The 17,098-nt window shown below is 49.8% G+C and overlaps 1 long non-coding RNA gene across 1 annotated transcript; it reads right to left on the bottom strand.

Moving 5' to 3' along the window:
- Positions 1–12,666: 12,666 nt before the first annotated feature.
- On the bottom strand, positions 12,667–16,812 carry LOC147736760 (uncharacterized). Its single transcript, XR_015307577.1, has 2 exons — positions 16,465–16,812; positions 12,667–12,908 (listed from the first exon to the last, which is right to left on the bottom strand). It is a non-coding gene; the product is annotated as an uncharacterized LOC147736760 (long non-coding RNA).
- Between the last annotated feature and the right edge of the window lie 286 nt (positions 16,813–17,098).

Raw genomic sequence — 17,098 nt, 5'->3', positions numbered from 1 at the left:
TTCTGGTCTCTGGATTGGGAAAAGGGTAGCGGGACAGTCTTGTTACCAATAGATGAAAATAGCTCTCAATCCTCGAGCTCGGCGTTCTAGATGATCGGGCCGCGGCGGAGCCAGCAGGTCCCGAGATGGATGAAGGAAGCGACGGTCCGCGGCGGAGCCAGCAGGTCCCGATGAAGGTGGTGGTTACAAACGGTCCGCGGCCACGCCAGCAGGTCCCGACGACGATGAAGGTTTACGAAGGTTGCGGCAGCGCCAGCAGGCAGGACGATAGTTCGCAAGGCAGAGCTACGGCAGCGCCAGTAGTCCGTCAAGGATGAGTTCTTCTCTGCGTCTCTCGACTCCAGGATACAACTGCCTTCCTGCTCTGGGGCTGCCTCAGTTATAGGGCTGGTGCCCTTTGATGTCCGGACCCTCGCACTTGGAGGTCGGGGGGTCCGGGATGAAGGAGTCCAGACACCCAGCAGGGGGGTGGAGCCAGTACCCGGGGAGGTTGTGGGCGAGCGGCACCTGGCGGGGGAGAGCCATCGACACCTCTTTCTCCCATTGACCTGCCAAGTGGTCCGCTCACCTCCTGGGTGGATGGTGGTGCCGGGATGTCTGAGGCCTGGCCAGGCCCAGGGTTGGGGTCGATCGGGGGCCACGCGGCCTCGTGGCGGAGTGTCCAAGATGGCGCCCAGGCTGGGCGCGCGGGCCAGTAGTGGATCGGGCCCACGAGGTCGATATGTTTAGAGGCAAGGGTCCCGGAGGGGACGGAAAACGTGAAGTGGTGGTGTGTGACACTTGAGGGACCGGGCTCGGGCCTGGTCGGGCAGAGGGGGAGCGGCCCTTCACGTGGCCTGTCCAACAGAGACTATAAAGACATTGCACTTTAGTTATATCCTTGCATATTTTGCACATACTATTGCACTTTATGCCCAGCATAGGCCTTTTCTGATTTGCACTATTCCACTTGGCATGTTTTACACTAAACTTTTAAATTGCTGCTAAATATAGTGATCAATTTTTACTGTATACAAATGCGATATATCTTGCAGGTTTTAACTAGATTGGCTTGGATATCGATGTAATTGTTTTTAGAAAAAGTTTCATTATTCTTTTTTTCTTTTTACAAATGTGATTTCAACTGCATTTATGAATGTTGCTATATGGTTGTACCTGTACAAACCGAATAAAGCATTTTGAAACCGAAACCGAACTGGAATTGGGGTTAAAAATCTTAGTAAAATGTTGGACCCATTGTTCAGCGGTGACCTGCATAACTATAGATTCTTTATTATCGCTTTTAAAAAGGGGTCGATTTAGGACCTCCCAAAAGAGTCTACTATCTTTTAGTACTGCAGCCTTTTCAAGATCTTCCCAGGCAGCGTTTTTTAGGTCCTGCTTTCTTTTTACAATAGCATCCCTATAGGCCTTTCTGCTAGCTCTTACAAGCTCTTTATTTCTTGGCTTTTGGCGCAGAGCAAGTTTTAGCGATCGGTGTGTGGCAGAACACACGGAATCAAACCATCTAAAGGCCTTTTGGACTCCCTTCCCCTTTGGTTTCCTAAGGTGCTTTGCTACATGACCACACAGTTTCTCAAAGCTTTCAATAACCTGATGGGGGTCAGATACTGGGACTAGACATGATTCTATTTCCATTTTACAATTTTCAACAATATCTTCCTCCAATTTCATCGCGTTTACCTTCCCCCATTTCAATGTAACACCCTGATTCTTACTATACTTGATTGACTGTTCCCAGATCTTTGGTTATTCTTGTACTGGCAAGCACAATGACAACATTAGGGGATTATGGTCGCTTGCGGGATTGGCCACCACCTCCAACTTATAAACATATTTGAAAAAGCTGCTAGATACCAGGGCAAAATCAATTGTGCTCATCTCCCCCCTTGTACTCTGAAAGGTTGGTATATGCGGTATGTCGGGGGCAGACCAGGGATCTACCACACACAAGTCATTCATGATGATAATATTGTTCAGAGCATCCCCCTGGGGTGTATGTTTAAAGTGGGTCAAGGGCTGAGCGTTCGAGTCCTCCAGTCCACACACGTTCGAATCTCCAAAACTGCACAACGTGCAATTGAAGTCGCCCACCCAAATAACAGACGATGAGGGGTGCCTGCTACATGCTTTACCCACTGCGTCCTCCAAACTTTGAATTATCGAGATGTCATATCCATTAAAGATGTTATAATACCAGTTAATTAACAACACCGGTTCTGGGAAAAGATGTTCTAATAATAATAGTTGATACCAGTTTGTGTCCACCAGTTTCGAGGTTTTCATCTTCTGTAGTTTTATAGACAACGCTGTCGTTAAACCACCCTTTGCCCTCCCAGATGTTGATGGAACAGCCAACACAGTGAATGATTGAAATCCCTCAATGTCACAGATGGTCCTAGTCCAAGTCTCCTGAAAACACAGGATTCCCTGGGCTCCCACAAAATCCAGCCATGCCTCATCTTCCAGTCTACCTGTTAATCCGGAAATGTTCCAAGATATTAAGGATATTAAAGAAGGCCCCTGTATCCCATGGTTGCTTCCCAAAGCATTTCTTATACTGGAGGGGTCTTGTTCAGGCAGTAATGATGTGTGTTTCTCACAACCCAAGGAGATATTTCCCCCGAACGTGACAACACTCTCTACGCGAGATGGGCCAATACCCACGGTATCACAATCAACAGTCACCAACACTGAGTCATCATTACAAGGTATCCCTGAGTTTTCCTTATTTCCCAAATCTAGAATGGTAGGTGCGATGCGATCAGACCCAGTTAGTGGTCAGTCTACCCCATCCATACCCATTAATGAGTCAAAGCGGTTCATCAATGGGATATTATTGTTATTTGTGATCCATCCTGGGTATTCTGCACCTTGAAGCCTTGGTCTTTGTGGATTAAAAGGAGCTTGTGAAAAAATGCCCATACTTGGTGGTCCCATAAAGGGACCATTTGGCTCATACCAAGGGGCGTGAAAATTTTGTGGGCCTTTGTTAGACGGACCGGGAGGGTCGGCCGAGTATAAGGGGAGAGGTCTCCGGGGAGAGCCGTCTCCAGCGATCGTACAGACAAGTAACTTCCCCCCCACAGACGGACACCACACAAGGATAAGGTTAAACGATACTTTATCAGCAATTCTTTGAGTACGGCCAAATGATACAAGGAGGTCTGGACTCAGGGGTCCCCTCGGTTCTAGTCTCTGGTTTGGGGAGGGGGTAGCGGGACAGTCTTGTTACCAAATGGGTGGATGGATAGCTCTCAATCCTCGAGCTCGGCGTTCTAGGTGGTCGGGCCGCGGCGGAGCCAGCAGGTCCCGAGATGGTTGAAGGTAGCGACGGTCCGCGGCGGAGCCAGCAGGTCCCGATGGAGATGGAGGTACAAACGGTCCGCGGCCACGCCAGCAGGTCCCGACGACGATGAAGGTTTACGAAGGTTGCGGCAGCACCAGCAGGCAGGACGATAGTTCACAAAGTAGGGCTACGGCAGCGCCAGTAGTCCGTCAAGGATGAGTTCTTCTCTGCGTCTCTCGACTCCAGGATACAACTGCCTTCCTGCTCTGGAGCTGCCTCAGTTATAGGGCCGTTGCCCTTTGATGTCAGGACCCTCGCACTTGGAGGTCGGGGGGTCCAGGATGAGGGAGTTCAGACACCCAGCAGGGGGGTGGAGCCGGCGCCCGGGGAGGCTGGGGGCGAGCGGTACCTGGCGGGGGAGAGCCATCGACACCTCTTTCTCCCATTGACCTGCCAAGTAGTCCGCTCACCTCCTGGGTGGATGGTGGTGCCGGGATGTCTGCGGCCTGGCCAGGCCCAGGGTTAGGGTCGATCGGAGGCCACGCGGCCTCGTGGTGCATTGTCCAAGATGGCGCCCAGGTCGGCCGCGCGGGCCAGTAGTGGATCGGGCCTGTTAGACGGACCGGGAGGGTCGGCCGAGGATAAGGGGAGAGGTCTCCGGGGAGAGCCGTCTCCAGCGATCGTACAGACAAGTAACTTCCCCCCCCCCCCCACAGACGGACACCACACAAGGGTAAAGTTCAACGAGACTTTATAGGCAATTCTCTAAGTACGATGGAATGGTACAAGGAGGTCTGGACTCAGGGGTCCCCTCGATTCTGGTCTCTGGTTTGGTAAAAACTGTAGCGGGACAGTCTTGTTACCAAAAAGGTGGAAATAGCTCTCAATCCTTGAGCTCGGCGTTCTAGATGATCGGGCCGCGGCGGAGCCAGCAGGTCCCGAGATGGACGAAGGAAACGACGGTCCGCGGCGGAGCCAGCAGGTCCCGATGAGATGATGGTTGCAAACGGTCCGCGGCCACGCCAGCAGGTCCCGACGACGATGAAGGATCGGAAGGTTACGAAGGTTGTGGCAGCACACAGCAGGCAAGGCAAAGGTGCACAAGGCAGAGCTACGGCAGCGCCGGTAGTCCGTCAAGGATGAGTTCTTCTTTGCGTCTCTCGACTCCAAGATACAACTGCCCTCCTGCTCTGGAGCTGCCCCAGTTATAGGGCTGATGTTCTTTGATGTCCGGACCCTCGCACCTGGAGGTCGGGAGGTCCGGGATGAGGGTGTCCCGACACCCAGCAGGGGGGTGGAGCCAGCGCCCGGGGAGGCGATGGCCGGGCGGCACTTGGCGGGGGAGAGCCATCGACACCTCTTTCTCCCATTGACTTGTCAAGTAGCCCGCTCACCTCCTGGGTGGATGGTGGTGCCGGGATGTCTGAGGCCTGGCTAGGCCCAGGGTTGAGGTCGCTCGGGGGCCAGGCGGCCTCGTGGTGGAGTGTCCAAGATGGCGTCCTGGATGGGCGCGCGGGCCAGCAGTGGATCGGGCCCACGAGGTCGATATGTTCGAAGGCAGGGGTCCCTGAGGGGACGGAGGACGTGCAATGGTGGTGTGTGGTACTTGCGTGACCGGGCTCGGGCCTGGTCGGGCCGGGGGGAGAGCGGCCCTTCATGTGGCCTGTCCAACAGGGCCCAAGAGGTCGAGATGTTCAGAGGCAGGGGTCCCGGAGGGGACGGAAAACGTGAAGTGGTGGTGTGTAACACTTAAGGGACCGGGCTCGGGCCTGGTCGGGCAGAGGGGGAGCGGGCCCTTCATGTGGCCTGTCCAACATGCGTCCCCCCCAGCTGAAGGCGGGGAGAGTCACCCATCCTCTTGGGGACTCTCCTCGTCGAGGCGGAAAAAGCGTGACAGGCCATCCGCGTTGGCGTGGTCTTGTCCAGGTCGATGTTCCACAGTGAAGTCCATCCCCTGTAGGGAGATGGACCAACGTAGTAGTTTTGGGTTCTCCCCCCACATCTGCATCAGCCACTGCAGGGGTCGATGGTCGGTCTGTACCCGAAAGTGTGTGCCAAAAAGATAGGGCCGGAGCTTTTTGAGGGCCCATACCATGGCGAAGGCCTCCCTCTCCATGGTGCTCCAGCGTTGTTCTCGAGGCAGGAGTCGCCGGCTGATGAAGGCCACTGGCTGATCAAGGCCTTCGGGGTTCAATTGAGACAGGACCGCCCCAATGCCGTGGTCGGAGGCATCCGTCTGGACGACGAATTCCCGGCTGTAGTCGGGGGCCTGGAGCACAGGGGCGGAGCACATGGCGGCCTTCAGTTGTTCGAAGGCTGTTTGACAATCTGGGGTCCAGTTGACCTTCTGTGGTTGATTTTTGGACGTGAGTTCTGTGAGGGGCCCCACTATGCTACCATAGTCCTTCACGAACCGTCGGTAATAGCCCGTGAGTCCCAGAAAGGCGCGTACCTCGGTCTGGGTGATGGGGGGCTGCCAGGACTGGATGGCGGCGATCTTGAGCTGTAGAGGGGCCACCAGGCCGTTTCCCACCTGGTGTCCGAGGTAGGTCAGAGACCCCTGACCAATCTGGCATTTGCTGGCCTTGATCGTGAGGCCAGCTCGCTGAAGGGCCTGTAGCACCTCTCGGAGGTGGTGGAGGTGGTCGGACCAGTGGTGGCTGTATACAGCGATGTCGTCTAGGTAGGCGGCACTGAATCCTTCGAGTCCGGCCAAGACCTGATTAACGAGTCGCTGAAACGTTGCTGGGGCATTCTTCATGCCGAAGGGCATGACTTTGAAATGATAATGGCCGTCAGGAGTGGAAAACGCAGATCGTTCTTGGGCCCGGGGTTGAGGCCGATCTGCCAGTAGCCCGCCGTCAGGTCGAAAATGCTGAGGTAGCGGGCAGCTCCCATGCGGTCGATTAGCTCATCTGCCCGGGGGATGGGATGTGCGTCTGTTCTGGTGACCGCATTCAAGCCCCGGTAGTCGACGCAGAACCGGAGTTCCGGTGTGGTGCCGGGGGTGGCTGCTTTGGGGACCAGTACTACTGGGCTGGCCCAGGGGCTGTCTGAGGGCTCAATAACCCCGAGCGTGAGCATCTTCGTTACTTCTTCTTGAATGCAGGCCCGTACCCGATCTGGTACGCGGTAGGCCCGGTGGCGGATAGGGGGGCTGTCCCCCGTGTCCACGTCGTGCACACACCAGGAGGTGACACCTGGGGTGAGGGAGAACAAGCTGGCGAACTGCAGCAGGAGGTCTCGACATTCTTGGCGTTGTCCCAGGGTGAGGGCCTCCGAGAGTCGGACCCCGTCCACGGAGCCGTCTTTCTCCCGAGTCCGTAGGAGGTCAGGGAGGGGTTCGGAGTCTTCTTCGGCTCCATTGTCTGTGGCCATCAGGAGGCTGAGTTCTGAACGCACGAAATGGGGTTTCAGTCTATTAGCGTGGAGGACCCGGAGGGGGTTCCGTGAAGACTCCATGTCGATGAGATAGGTGACAGGGCCCTTGCGCTCAACTACTTTGAAGGGCCCCGTCCACTTGTCTTGCAGGGCGCATGGTTCGGTGGGGGACATCACCCATACTTGTTGGCCGGGTTCAAATTCGATGGAGGAGGCATTTTGGTCATACCACTTTTTCATGTCCTCTTGACTGGCCTCCAAGTTTGCTTTTGCCAGCTCTCTGAACCGTCGGGTCTGGTTGCGGAGGGTTAGGAGGTATCTGAAGACATCTGGAGGGTTTTTTAGAGGGGGCATTTCCCAGCCTTCATTGACTAGGCTGAGCGGCCCCCGTACGGGGTGTCCATACAACAGTTCAAACGGGCTGAAGCCGAGGGACTTCTGGGGGACTTCTCGATATGCGAAGAGGAGGCACGGCAGTAGCACATCCCACTGGCGATGGAGGGGCTCTTCCAACCCCCCAATCATCCCTTTGAGCGTGCGGTTGAACCGCTCAACGAGTCCGTTTCCTTGAGGGTGATAGGGGGTCGTGAATCGGTAGGTGACTGCACACTGTTGCCAGAGGGACTTCATATATTTTGAAATAAAGTTCGTGCCTCTGTCGCTGACGACTTCTCGGGGGAATCCCACACGGGAGAAGATCCCCATCAGGGCCCGGCCGACTACCGGGGCTGTCACAGTTCGCAGGGGAACAGCCTCGGGGTAGCGGGTGGCGTGGTCCACCAGTACCAGGATGAACCGATGTCCTTGTGCGGTGCGGGGGTCCAGGGGCCCCACAATGTCTATCCCGACCCTCTCGAACGGGGTGGTGACCACTGGAAATGGTTGCAGGGGGGCTTTTAGTTTGCGGCCGCTCTTCCCACCGGCTTGGCACGTGGGGCAAGATCGGCAATGCTGGAGTACATCATTCCTCATTTTAGGCCAGAAGAAGTGGGTCACTAGGCGGCTGTAAGTTTTATCCTGACCCAGGTGTCCAGCCAGGGGGACATCGTGGGCCAGATTTAGCAAGAAGTCTCTAAAACGGAGGGGCACCACTAGCACTCGACTGGCTCCTAACTCCGCGATTCTTTGTTCACTGTATAGCAGATCATTGTCCCAATAGACCCAATGTGTTCCGGAGGTATCCCCTGCGCTCTGGGCGAGGGCTTGTTGGCGGAGTCCCTCGAGGGAGGGACAGGTCTTCTGCTCTTGGCGAAACTGCTCCTGTGTGGGCCCCCCCTCCTGATGCCACTGGTCGAGGCCCGAGAGGCCCGGAGGTTGAGCTGGTTCTGGGGGGACGGCACGGTCGGCGTCTTCGACTGGAGCGACCGGGGGAGGAGGCGCCGGCCATTCAGGTTCCTCGGGTCGGAGATTGGCACGGGCGGCCATGGATCGGGTGGGGATGCACGCCTAGTCCGGGATGCCTAACATCCCCAGGTGTTCCCTTCGTTCTACGGCTGCCCACGGAGAGCTTTCAAGGTCATTCCCCAGGAGGCAGTCTACGGGGGCATCATCTCGGACCGTCACCTTCAACATGCCGGAGACCCCTCCCCATTCGAAAGGGACGCAGGCCATCCGACACAGACTCTCCGAGTTATCGGCTGAACGGACAGGGCAGAGAATATTTGGTAGGAACTGTTCTGGGGTCACCAGGTGACAGCGGACGGCTGTCACACTGGCCCCGGTGTCACGGAGGGCTTCGGCCCGGCGTCCATTGATGCTCACCCATTGGCTGTACTTCCGGGTGTTAGCGGGTAGGGGGACCCGCGGGACCATGTCTTTCCCCCCTAAGCAAGCTAGAGCCATGGCGGCTGGCTCCCATTCTTGATGTTCTTGCTCATATTCTTCTTGTTCCTCGGAGATCTGTTCTTCCCCCAGGGCAGCGGCAGCCACCTGGCGGGGTCTCGGGCTCTGGTTCTGCGGGCAATTTGGGTCGTTTGCGTAGTAGCCGACTCGCTGGCATCGGTGACACGTGACATTGGCCCTATATCCTGGTCGTGCCGGGGTGCTGCCCCGGTTGGCCGGGGGAGGGGTGCTGGCAGCGGGGGCGGCCGGAGTGCTGTCTTTTCCTCTTCCTTGGCCCCCCCCTCCTCCTCCTCGGGGACGGTGCTGACCGTGGTGGTTTCGGTTCTGTTCATAGGACCCATTTCGGCCCACTCTGGTGATTTCCCACCGGTCAGCTTCGGCTGCGAGCTGCCGTGGATCAGACAATTTGCTGTCGAGGAGGTGCTGCCGGAGTTCGATGAAGCAATTGTTTGACAGATGCTCCCACACCATGAGATTGAAGAGCTGTTCGTAAGTTGTGACATTGCTTCCTTTGATCCAACCCTCGAAGGCTCTGCTGAAATAGTTAACGTACTCCACCCAAGTTGTACCCGGGATGCGGGTGCAGTCTCTGAACCTCTGGCGGTACATCTCGGGTGTGAGCCCATAGCGGGTGAGGAGGGCCGCTTTCATATGGTCATAGGAGGTCATCAGATGGTCCGGGAGCTGTAGCAGGGCATCGCGGCCCTCATTGAGGAATCTCCCTCATAGACCGGCTCCCCAGTCGCTTCGATCGATCCGGTGGGAGGTCATAGCTATTTCGTAGGCCTTGAACCATTGTTGGATGTCGTCCTCTCGGAAGTATTCTCGAACGACATCCTTGGGGATGTGTACCTTCTTATCTGTTGCTCCTGGGGTGCGGGGTTGCTCGGTCACCCCGGATTCCTTGTTCTGCTTGCGTAAGTCTATCTCAGCTAATTTGCGCTCATGTTCATATGTGTAATGGCTGGATTTTCTGTTTAGATGGGATCAGCCCCCAGGGGCCCCTATGACCCAGCCAAAACGTACTCACCTTCCGTCCTCAGGACCACCTATCCAGGCACCTGGTACCTACCTGAGGATAGGGAACTCGCAATATACAAGCTCATATTATCAAAAACACCACTAAATCTATAGGGATACTAAGAATACTCACTGATTACTAGGGATATCCATACCCTACACCACACTTATTCACATCAGTTGGCCTCGCGGTCACCCCGACCCAGACCGTTCTACCCTAGGGCAGATCTGACACACAATCTGGTGCGTCTACACACGGGCCTGCAGAACCCAATGCTCCCTTTTACACGTCAGTGTCCCTCCTGACGCTCTCACTTAGTTTACGCCACAATCCGGTGGCTTTACACGACAGTGTCCCTCCTGTCGCTCTCATTAACGCCGCATGTCAAACGACGACCACATTCCTATGAACACCTATACATATATATATATATTGGGATATTATCTCAGCTGTCTACTCGGGATGAAACTACAATAATAACTTTAGATGTGGGTCCAGATTATTGTGTATTACCGGCTCTTGGCATCAAAGGTCCACTCACTCCCTATTTATGTGATCACCACTCACCTGATTGGGATTACTCATCCATTCATGCGCCTAGCAAACACCTAGAAGTGCCATTTACCTTTAGTGAACAAGAATAGGGATTACACACCAATTAGTTATAAACTGGGGACATTTATTACAGTAATATAAACATTTATGCAAATCTAACAAAGGCTATAGGTAGAACACACCGCTTGAAAGAGAAGGATTACACATAACAGGAACACTCCGCTGAAAGGGAAAAGATTAAGTGTAGCTAATGTGATGAAAACAATATCACCTGATTAGTGTGAAGTCTTGTTCTAGCTGTCATCTGGGTTCCTCTCTCGTCTGTGCCTTGGCTCATCTCATGCTCTCTCTCCTCTCCTGCACTCTTGGGTACACCTCTGCGCTGATCGCTCTGTCTCTGGACTCCTCTCCCTCACACAAACCGTCTCTTCACCTTGCGTCTTCAATCTTTTAATAGTTCCTGCCGCTCTGATCACCGTTCATTCTGTCTCTCTTATTCGCTCTATCTCTGCACCAATGTCCAATTCCATCTGCTCCCATAGGTTAATCCACGAGCTCTCCTCTATCTCTTCTAAAAGGCATTACTTCAGACTCCAGCTATTCACACTTCCTCCTGATAAACCACTGCTTCTGACTGCTTCCTTCAGTTCCAGCTCACTATTCAACTCAGCTCTTCTCCAGATTGAACCCTCTCTCTCTCTCTGCCAACTCCACTCCACTGCTCCTCTCTGCTGGACTCTCTCCTCGACTGACTCCTCGACTCCCCTCTGCTTGACTGCCTGACTCCGCCTCTGTACTTCACAAATATAGAATGCTGTTTCCTCATGGAAAGTTCCATCCATCAGCCCGCCGCTTACCAGATCTCTGCACCACTTCGCATCAAGGACACACACCCAGCTGGCCAGCCTTTTGTGGTGTCTTCAACACAGAGAATAATACAGCCTACCGATAAGGGCTGGCCCAGACCGGTTCTCTCCAAGTGAAAAACAGCCTTAACTATAAACTTCGCCTTTGCCCTGAAAAGCCTCCCTGCTTCCATCAAGATGGAGTCTCTCTAGCTTTAGGCCTGTAGGCATGAAAGGGGTGAAATGCTCCTTAGCTCTGTCAGAATACCTACATAAACCATACCAATATGTCTAATATGTCAAAGCCAATAGGCAATAGACAGGTTAAAGTCAAGAATAAAGGCATATTAAGCAGCTATCCTCTTCTAGGTCTGGAAAAAGGGCTTAAAAGGGCCAACACAGGCTAAGAATACCTATACTAGATGCGAGCAGGATTAATGATCTATATCACTTCTAAGTAAAGCCAAAAACTCTGCCATAACATTCCACCCTTAGATCCTTATCATGCGAGCATCTATATAAACAATAACATCCAAACAAACAAACATCAACACAATCTATCAACATAGGCTAAAAATACCTATCCTAGATGTGAGCAAGATTAAGATCTATATCACTGCTAAATATCCCTGCCATCCACCCTTAGATCCTTATCTTGCGAACATCTAACAAACAATAACATCTAAATAAACAAACATCAACACAATCTATCAACAAATCAAAACCTAAAAAACTCCCTAAAAACAATGACAACTTAAGGAAATTCCACCTGAAACTCAATTGTAGGGAATAGAAACCTAAAAACAAATCAAAGCACCCTTGACTCGAATGCTGAAACATATCTGAGATTGGATCTGATAACGACAGAAACTAACCAAAGCATCCTCAAACTAAATGTGCCTCAACTTCTAATGATAACTGGTGAAATCTAGTGATGTAGGGATTTATTTGTTGAATGAAAACAACAAGGGGCCTAAATGGGCCTACTTCGGACAACTTAAGGCTAAATGTGTTTCAACTTCTAATGAGAAAACAAGAAAGGGCCTAAATGAGCCTTACGTACTATAGGCAACTTAAGCTAATGATGACTCATGAAACTATTGGTGTAGGTGCTAATATGTGAGACGAAAATAACAATAGGCCTAAATGAGGCCTACCCACTGACATTAGTCAATTTAAGGTGAAATCTGAAAAATAAACATGACAAACTGTTGCAAGGTCTGGATAAACATTAACACATAATCATACTAAAAGACACTCTACCCAGAACAATCCAAATTGTAAGGTAACCACCCATTAATCAATCAAGGTGAAAATGTAAGAACAGTAAAAAACTACAACCCCAGTCTACAAGATAACTAGTGGAACATCAAGCTTAAATCACACAGTGGAGCACATGTGTGCGCCATCATTGAAAAAAGTCCTTCATTCGGAAAAACTATAATAGGTGACATATTTTTTTTTAAAGTGGGGCCTGCTCGTACAAGGGAGTATGGATCAAGTCCTTTTATAATCCTGTAACAAATAAAACATGTTTGGGTTTCATTTCTTTTTAAAAGTGGGGCCTGCTTGTACAAGGGATTATGAATCAAGTCCTTTTACAATCATGTAACAAATAAAACATGTTTGGGTTTCATTTCTTTTTAAAAGTGGGGCCTGCTTGTCCAAGGGATTATTCAATGTCCAAATTCTTTTATAATACTGTTACAAAGAAAACATTTTTATTCTTGTTCTTTAAAAGTGGGGCCTGCTTGTCCAAGGGATTATTTAATGTCCAAATTCTTCAGTGTAGGCCACCACCCTGCATCCTCGGTACTTCCTCCAATGCGGCCATCCATCACCCGGTCTGGTCTGGTCTGGTCTGGTCTGGTTCCATCATCCAAAACAATAAACTAAAATAATAACATGAAAATAAAAAGCTAAAACAAATAAAGGGAGTGGGCAGATGCACGCACGCACCCCAACTGCAGCAATCCTAGAAACCAGAGAACAAGTATCATTATTCTTGTAAAATAAAATTTTCCATTTAAAAAGCACCCCGGGTGCCTTTCATATTTGAAAAGAAAATATCCTAATTAATTAAAAACATTCAAAATTTAACTTTTAATAACATTGAGTGGGGCCTAACATACCCTAATCCTAACTAAGCCAGTCCCACCCTTCTGGGCAAGAGTCATGCTACAGTGTGAAGAGAAAAAAAAAATTGAAATACTGCCAAATGATGACAGCATCAGCAGGGCACTGCAAGCCTCCCAATTTCCATGGTCAGAGAAGCCCAGGCCACCCCGCCCTTAAATAAACAAGCCGTGCGCGGAAGAAAATTGGATTGTAGCCCATCATAACACACTGGGACGTGATCGAAACTTGCAGAATGAAAAAAAAGTTCGTCTGCGCAGACCAGCTGGGCTGCCAAGGTCAAAAAACAAATTCCTTTTGCCTGTTCTCATGGCCTGATTCTCAAACTAACGGAGGCTAATATTAAATAAAAAAACAATTCTGTTACAGTGTATTGCCAATTAAAAAAGGTCCAATTTTTTATAAAAAGACGTTTGTCCAACTAATTAAACTAAAGGCAAGACATTTAAAGGGGAAACTACCTTTGGCATACAATATTATACATGTTGCATTTGAGAAACGAATTAACATGGTCCATTTGTCAAAGAGAAATAATTTGTAAAACAACATATACATTTCAACATTGTATTTAAGTTCACATTTATAAAAACATACATTTTCATTTTACATTTGGGAAAATAATAATGTCACGTTTTAAATTTTTTCATTCAAAAGCACATGGTTGCCTCACACTAATTAAAAGCACATGTTACCACGCACTGTCGGGCAAGATTTATTATTCTAAACCTATTATTATTGCAACCATCACATTCCTGTCTAGATGGAAACCCCTCACAGAAATAATTAATGAAAACAGCCCGTAGCATGCATTCTAACGGGTCATCTTTTTAACATTTCACTCATTTTAAAAGAACACAGCTTTCTCCGTAAGGTTGATTTATAACCACATCAATTCCAAGGTGAACCCACACAAATTCGTAGACGCATTTCAAAAGGAATGTGAAATGAACAGAACCCTCCTCAAAACACAAGATGTTACCTTTCCGTCAAGAAACTGACAAAGCACGTAGGCTGACCAAGGAACCAAAAAAAAAGTCAAAATCAAACCATCAAAAATCCTTAAAATAATTCACTGACTTTTATAGTCAGGTCAAATAACCATGCATGTTGACAGCATGTAAAAAATAAAGGCTGCCACCTCAACTCAAGATATTAACCCTTTGGCAGCTCAAATGGAAACATTTCCCAACGTCCATTTTTACATGGGAAAATCATTAGCACATTTCTTCACGTTCACAGCTAACACGTACACATTTTCAAAAACGTTATCCCCAAGCACCCGAGAAAGATCCAGCTCTCTCCTGCCAAACGTAATGAGAACATGCCCTGTCCAAGCCATGACCACATGGCGCTATTCACAAGCCATATTTACAAGACAAGCCTTTCACAAACAACATCTCCAAGGCGCAATGCACAAGGAACACAACTGATTAACAAAAGAACATGCACCTCACAAACCACATTAATATGGCGCTATTCTAAAGCCATATTTACAAGACAGTAAACAAACTCAAAAAACGACACGCTTGTCACAAGGAATATATTCAAAGCACCATTCACAAGCAACACAGCAGATCAACATGAGAACATGCACCTCACAAAGCACATTAAAATGGCGCTATTCTAAAGCCATATTTACAAGACAATAAACAAACTCAAAAAAAACAACACGCTTTTCACAAGGAATATATTCAAAGCACCATTCACAAGCAACACGACAGATCAACATGAGAACATGCACCTCACAAGGCACATTAAAATGGCGCTATTTATAAGTCATATTTACAAGGAGCTATATTCTAAAAACTCCACAGAGCATATTAAAATGAACACATTTCACATTGCACAGCATAAGCAGATGCAGCAAGCAATTTAATGGGCAATTTAAAAGCACTTTTTACACACATTTATACAATTGGACCATCACAAAGATGTAACTGACTTCCTCATGTAATGCCATCCTTCAACTCTGACAGTTTAAACACCAAGATGAAAACCATTCCTTCCACCCTGAATAAACCAAATGCCATGATGTAATACAATCTCCTCACGCTGCAACTGTTCAAGCCAATAGGTCGAACAGGCTACATAAACTGCAACATTACGCCAGATGGAACTAGCGTTCAGGGCATTCCCTCAGAACACATGGGCAACTCTCTAAGCACATGGCCAGGCACACAGAGTTCGTAAACTGTCCGACTACGCCAAAATGTAATTGGCGTTCATGGCACTCACTAACAACACATGGGAACCTCCCTAAACACATGGCCAGGCACACAGGCTTCGTAAGATGACGACTACGCCAAAATGTAATTGGCGTTCAGGGCACTCCCACACAACACATGGGAGACAATCTAAACACATGGCCAGGCACACAGAGTTCGTAAGATGCCGACTACGCCAAAATGTAATTGGCGTTCAGGGCACTCCCACACAACACATGGGAGACAATCTAAACACATGGCCAGGCACACAGAGTTCGTAAGATGCCGACTACGCCAAAATGTAATGGCTGGATTTTCTGTTTAGATGGGATCAGCCCCCAGGGGCCCCTATGACCCAGCCAAAACGTACTCACCTTCCGTCCTCAGGACCACCTATCCAGGCACCTGGTACCTACCTGAGGATAGGGAACTCGCAATATACAAGCTCATATTATCAAAAACACCACTAAATCTATAGGGATACTAAGAATACTCACTGATTACTAGGGATATCCATACCCTACACCACACTTATTCACATCAGTTGGCCTCGCGGTCACCCCGACCCAGACCGTTCTACCCTAGGGCAGATCTGACACACAATCTGGTGCGTCTACACACGGGCCTGCAGAACCCAATGCTCCCTTTTACACGTCAGTGTCCCTCCTGACGCTCTCACTTAGTTTACGCCACAATCCGGTGGCTTTACACGACAGTGTCCCTCCTGTCGCTCTCATTAACGCCGCATGTCAAACGACGACCACATTCCTATGAACACCTATACATATATATATATATTGGGATATTATCTCAGCTGTCTACTCGGGATGAAACTACAATAATAACTTTAGATGTGGGTCCAGATTATTGTGTATTACCGGCTCTTGGCATCAAAGGTCCACTCACTCCCTATTTATGTGATCACCACTCACCTGATTGGGATTACTCATCCATTCATGCGCCTAGCAAACACCTAGAAGTGCCATTTACCTTTAGTGAACAAGAATAGGGATTACACACCAATTAGTTATAAACTGGGGACATTTATTACAGTAATATAAACATTTATGCAAATCTAACAAAGGCTATAGGTAGAACACACCGCTTGAAAGAGAAGGATTACACATAACAGGAACACTCCGCTGAAAGGGAAAAGATTAAGTGTAGCTAATGTGATGAAAACAATATCACCTGATTAGTGTGAAGTCTTGTTCTAGCTGTCATCTGGGTTCCTCTCTCGTCTGTGCCTTGGCTCATCTCATGCTCTCTCTCCTCTCCTGCACTCTTGGGTACACCTCTGCGCTGATCGCTCTGTCTCTGGACTCCTCTCCCTCACACAAACCGTCTCTTCACCTTGCGTCTTCAATCTTTTAATAGTTCCTGCCGCTCTGATCACCGTTCATTCTGTCTCTCTTATTCGCTCTATCTCTGCACCAATGTCCAATTCCATCTGCTCCCATAGGTTAATCCACGAGCTCTCCTCTATCTCTTCTAAAAGGCATTACTTCAGACTCCAGCTATTCACACTTCCTCCTGATAAACCACTGCTTCTGACTGCTTCCTTCAGTTCCAGCTCACTATTCAACTCAGCTCTTCTCCAGATTGAACCCTCTCTCTCTCTCTGCCAACTCCACTCCACTGCTCCTCTCTGCTGGACTCTCTCCTCGACTGACTCCTCGACTCCCCTCTGCTTGACTGCCTGACTCCGCCTCTGTACTTCACAAATATAGAATGCTGTTTCCTCATGGAAAGTTCCATCCATCAGCCCGCCGCTTACCAGATCTCTGCACCACTTCGCATCAAGGACACACACCCAGCTGGCCAG

Source organism: Lissotriton vulgaris, chromosome 1_2, assembly GCF_964263255.1.
Source record: "Lissotriton vulgaris chromosome 1_2, aLisVul1.2, whole genome shotgun sequence".
Lineage (NCBI taxonomy): Eukaryota > Metazoa > Chordata > Amphibia > Caudata > Salamandridae > Lissotriton > Lissotriton vulgaris.
The sequence above is the reverse complement of the archived record's forward strand: the minus strand, read 5'-3'. Positions and strand labels throughout refer to the sequence as shown.